Genomic DNA, 6000 nt, shown 5'->3' on the forward strand with positions numbered 1-6000 from the left:
ACTATAAATATAAGGGAATATAACTACACATAAATTAAAAACATAAGAATATTAAGAAAATATTTATGCAATAAGTTTGAGCAAAGAGGACAAGTTCTTAGAAATCAAACTCAAGAAAAAAAAATAGAAAAAATGAAATACAAATAGAAAACTCCAAATGATCTTACAACCAATACAGAAATTAAATATCTTGAGTATCTTAAATCTTTTCAGAGATAGACAGCATGCACACACACACACACACACACACCCCAGCAAGTTCTACTGGGAAGAGCTAATTTCAGTTTTAATCAAACTTTTCCAGAGAATACAAAGAAAGTAAGCACTCCCCAACTTAATTATTATAATAGCATAATTTTGATGCCAAATTCAAGCAAAGGTATTATGAGGAAGAAAGTTTCAGGGCAGTCTCACTCATATAGATGCAACAATCATAAATAAAGTATTAGTAATCCAGGGGTGCCTGGCTGGCTCAGTTGGTAGAGCATGCAATTCCTGATCTGAGGGTTGTGGGTTTGAGTGTAGAGATTGCTTAAAAATAAAATCTTTAAATAAATTAAAAAAATAAATATTAGCAACATAAACTGAGAATCATTTTTTTAAAAAGATTTTATTTATTTGAGAGAGAGAGAGAGAGCATAGAGGAAGAAGGAGAGGGACAAGCAAACTCCCTGCTGAGTGTGGAGCCTGACGTGGGGCTCGATCCCAGGACCCCGAGATCATGACCTGAGCCAAAGGCAGACGCCTAACTGACTGAGCTACCCAGGCACCTCTAGAATCATTTTTTAAAAGATTTTATTAATTTATTTGAGAGAAAAAGAGAGAGCAAGAGCAGGGGGTGAGGGCAGAGGGAGAGGGAGAAGCAGACTCCCAGCTGAACAGGGAGCCCAACCCGGGGCTTATTCCCAGGACCCTGGGATCATGACCCAAGTGGAAGGCAGATGCTTAACTGACTGAGCCACCCAGGTGCCCATAGAATCATTTTTAAAAAGCAATTCATCACAAATAAATCAGCTCTCCAGTCTAAACAGCCTTGATTTGTAGTTGTTTGCTTATTTCCATGGTGTAAATACTATAGTCTAAGCTAATTTCAAGCTGCCAGTGTGACTTCACTGAATTCAGAATTGGGGAGAGATGCTAACAATCAGTTTTCACAAATCACTATGAGCTGGCTCCTATATACCATTTACATGACTCATGTACCATGACAATGAATACCAATAGATAAAGATAATCAGGCTGGGATAACTGGCTATGCAAATTTTTTAAATTACATTGAATCTCCACCTCATACCAAACAAAATCAATTCCAGATGGATTATGGACTTAAATATTAAATGCAAACTTAAACATATTTAGAATATAGGAGAACATTTTTCTGAACTTGAAGTCAAATTATTTCTATAGGACATAAAATCACTGACAATAATGGGAAAGATTTATGTTTCATTATTAAAATGATTAAGTTTTGTTCATCAAAATACACAAGCAAGAGAGTAGAAAAACTCACCACTGGGTAAAGTGTGAAAATTCTCATTTGGAGGAAATTTTTTTCCCCATACGAGTACACTTGGATACCATTGTCTTCTGCCTCCCTAGGGTCCTTGCCCTAATGACTCTTCCTCATGTTTTTTTTTTTTTAAAGATTTTATTTATTTATTTTGACAGAGAGAGACACAGTGAGAGAGGAACACAAGCAGGGGAAGTGGGAGAGGGAGAAGCAGGCCTCCCACTGAGCAGGGAGCCCGATGCGGGGCTCGATCCCAGGACCCTGGGACCATGACCTGAGCTGAAGGCAGACGCCTAATGACTGAGCCACCCAGGCGCCCCTCTTCCTTATGTTTTGTAGCTTAAGTCTCTCTGTTGGCTTTTTTCCAAAACACTCCCCTATCTCTCTTCTTAACAGCCAAGCCTATTGAAAGATTAATATACATTTACCCTCTCCACTTACTCACTTCTCAACCCACTTCTTAATTCAGCATTTCCTTCTCATACACTGATACACTTCTCATACATACAATACACCGATTTCTTCTAGAGCATTTAGGAAAATATTAAGGAAAGAATTAAAATTGCCAGTAATCCTAATACCCAAAGATAATAATTATTATTAACATATTAGGATTTTTTTCCTGGCTCTTCACTGTGAGAACCTGGTGATTTCCTGGATGTAAACCCCACAAAAGTGGAGGGTGGCTAAGACTATGGCCCCCAGGAATTTCTCAGTCATGCTACTCTACAATCAACCTCCCACAATTCGTCAAAGTTATCATCCAAGCATTATTACAAGTCTATAACTACAAGGTCATTTTCTCTGGGATTTCTCAAAGGTCTTATAAGTTATTCTTTGCTATTTTCTTGAAAATACATCTACCAAGGAGGGAAAAAAGGTGGCAGAGGAGTAGGGGACCCTATTCCAACCAGTCCCCGAATTGAGCTGGATATCTACCAGACCACTCTGAACACCCACGAAATCAGCCTGAGATGCAAGAAGATAGATCTGGATCTCTACAAACAGAATATCGCAGGAGGTTGGTTTTGAGGTATGAAGCAGGGAGCTGTGATTCCGCAGGCAGATAACGGAAGATAAACGGCAGGGGGAGGGAGTCGTGGGGATCCTACACTGCCGGTGAGTGATAGCCTCCCGCACTGGGGACAGGTCACAGATTCGCAGGCCAGGAGTGATGGGGAAAGGACTTTAGGACAGCCCCTCGGACTGAAACCCAGAGCAGCGGGGCCGCATGTGCGAACTAGGGGCAGCTGGCGGTTTTAGAAGCACAAAGGGCAGAGATGTGCCCCAACCTGGAGGCGAGGACTGGGAGCACTGCTGAGGGGCGCACAACCCAGAATGCTGCAGTTTATAGCAGCACAGACAGAAACGGAGATAGTGTGGCCTGGAGAGCTCACTGAAGAACAGACTGCGATCTCTCTGCTCTGAGGCAGAGGGTTGGAAATTGTCTCTTCTGCTCTGACTCTCAAGAGAAACGGGGAAAGCTGCCAAGGAAAGCCACCAGAGAACAAAAGCCCCAAAAAACCAGTTTTCACTGAGCCCATCCTCTGCCACAGGGGGCAGGGCAACTCTGCCCAAACACGGTTGCCTGAGTAACAGCCCAGCAGGCCCCTCCCCCAGAAGACAGGCTGGGAGAAAAAGAGGCCAGCAACCCTAAGGTCCCTATAAAACAGGTGCATCTTCCGTGGGTTGTGGTCAATAATTTGGACTCTGTACATTCCCTCAACCACCCCTCAACAGAATGACTAGGAGGAGGAACCCCCAAAATAGGAAAGACTCAGAGACTGTGACTTCTGCCACAGATTTACAAATGGATACAGATATAACCAAGATGTTGGGGATGGAATTCAGGGTAGCAACTGTGAAGACAATAGCTAGAATGGAGAAATTGATTAATGGCAACATAGAGTCTCTAAAGACAGAAATGAAAGCTGAGCTGGCAGAATTTAAAAATGCTATCAATGAGATCCAATGTAATCTAGATAATTTAACAGCTAGGGTAAGCAAGGCAGAAGAACAAATTAGTGATCTAGAAGACCAATTAGTAAACAAGAAGGAAAAAGAGGAGGCCAGGGATGGTGGCGCCTGGGTGGCTCAGTCGTTAAGCATCTGTCTTCGGCTCAGGTCATGATCCCAGGGTCCTGGGATCGAGCCCCACATCGGGCTCCCTGCTCAGCGGGAAGCCTGCTTCTCCCTCTCCCACTGCCCCTGCTTGTGTTCCCTCTCTCTGTCAAATAAATAAATAAAATCTAAAAAAAATTAAAAAAAAAGAAGAGGAGGCCAGGGAAAAACAACTCAAAATCCATGAAAATAGAATCAGAGAAATAAGTGACACCATGGAACGTTCTAATGTCAGAATTATTGGGATCCCTGAGGGGTGGAGAGAGAGAGAGAGGACTAGAAGATATATTTGAGCAAATCATGGCTGAAAACTTCTCTAATCTGGGGAATGAAACAAACATTCGTGTCCTAGAGGCAGAGAGGACCCCTCCCAAGATCAAGGAAAACAGGCCAATGCCCTGGCAAGTAATAGTAAAACTCGCAAATCTTAGAACCAAGGAAACCATCTTAAGGGCAGTTAGGGGGAAGAGATTTCCTTATGTACAGAGGAAGGAACATCAGAATAATGTCAGACCTAAAAAAAAAAAAAAAAAAAAGAATAATGTCAGACCTATCCACAGAGACCTGGCAAGACAGTAAGGGCTGGCAACACACATTCAGGGTACTAAACAAGAAGAACATGCAGCCAAGAATACTTTATCCAGCAAGGCTGTCATTTAGAATGGATGGAGAGATGCAGAGATTCCAAGACCAGCAGAAACTGAAAGAATATGTGACCACTAAGCTGGTCCTGCAAGAAATATTAAGGGGGGTTTTATAAAAGGAGAAAGACCCCAAGAGTGATATAGAACAGAAATTTACAGAAACAATCTATAAAAACAAGGTCTTCACAGGCAACATGATGACAATAAATTCATACCTTTCAATAATCACTCTCAATGTGAATGGCCTAAATGCTCCCATAAAATGGCACAGGGTTGCAGACTGGATAAAAAGACAGGACCCATCCATATGCTGTCTACAAGAGACTCACTTTGAACCTAAAGATACATCCAGACTGAAAGTGAGGGGATGGAGAACCATTTTTCATGCCAAAAGACCTCAAAAGAAAGCTGGGGTAGCAATTCTTATATCAGACAAATTAGATTTTAAGCTAAAGACTATAGTAAGAGATGCAGAGGGACACTATATCGTGCTTAAAAGGTCTACCCAACAAGAAGATCTAACAGTTGTAAATATCTGTGCCCCCAACATGGGAGCAGCCAACTACACAAGCCAACTGTTAACCAAAATAAAGAATCATATTGATAATAATACATTAATAGTAGGAGACCTCAACACTCCACTCTCAGCAATAGACAGATCATCTAAGCAGAAGATCAACAAAGAAACAAGAGCTTTGAAGGACACATTGAACTAGATGGACTTCATAGATATATACAGACCATTCCACCCTAAAACAACAGAACACTCATTCTTCTCAAATGCACACGGAACTTTCTCCAGAATAGACCACATACTGGGTCACAATCAGGTCTCAACCGATACCAAAAGACTGAGATTATTCCCGGCATATTTTCAGACAACAATGCTGTGAAACTGGAACTCGATCACAAGAAAAAAATTGGAAGAAATTCAAACACTTGGAAGCTAAAGACCACTCTGCTCAATAATGTTTGGGTCAACCAGGAAATCAAAGAACTTAAACAATTCATGGAAATCAATGAGAACAAAAACACATCAGTCCAAAACCTATGGGATACTGCAAAGGTGGTCCTAAGGGGGAAATACATAGCCATTCAAGCCTCACTCAAAAAAATAGAAAAATCTCGAATTCACCAACTAACTTTACACCCTAAAGAAATAGAGAAAAAGCAACAAACGATGCCTAAGCAACACATTAGAAGAGAAATAATTTAGATTAGAGCAGAGATCAATGAATTAGAAACCAGAAACACAGTAGATCAGATCAATGAAACTAGAAGCTGGTTCTTTGAAAGAATTAATAAGATCAATAAACCACTGGCCAGACTTATCCAAAAGAAAAGAGAAAGGACCCAAATTAATAAAATTATGAATGAAAGAGGAGAGATCATGACTAATACCAAGGAAATAGAAACGATTATTAGAAATTATTATCAACAACTATCTGCCAATAAATTGAGCAATCTGGAAGAAATGGATGCCTTCTTGGAAACCTATAAGCTGCCAAGACTGAAACAGGAAGAAATTGACAACCTGAATAGGCCAATAACCAGTAACGAGATTGAAGCAGTGATCAAAAACCTCCCAAAAAACAAGAGTCCAGGGCCTGATGGATTCCCTGGGGAATTCTACCAAACATTCAAATAAGAAATAATACCTATTCTACTGAAGCTGTTTCAAAAAACAGAAACAGAAGGAAAGCTTCCAGACTCATTCTATGAGGC

At 40.9% G+C, this 6000-nt stretch overlaps 1 protein-coding gene across 5 annotated transcripts in view; it reads right to left on the reverse strand.

Annotated features, from left to right (window-relative positions):
- ZNF280D (zinc finger protein 280D) overlaps nt 1-6000 on the reverse strand; it is a 301459-nt gene that overhangs the window by 257225 nt on the left and 38234 nt on the right. The window lies entirely within an intron of this gene.

Source organism: Leptonychotes weddellii, chromosome 9 (assembly GCF_054177405.1).
Source record: "Leptonychotes weddellii isolate Sample4059 chromosome 9, ASM5417740v2, whole genome shotgun sequence".
Lineage (NCBI taxonomy): Eukaryota > Metazoa > Chordata > Mammalia > Carnivora > Phocidae > Leptonychotes > Leptonychotes weddellii.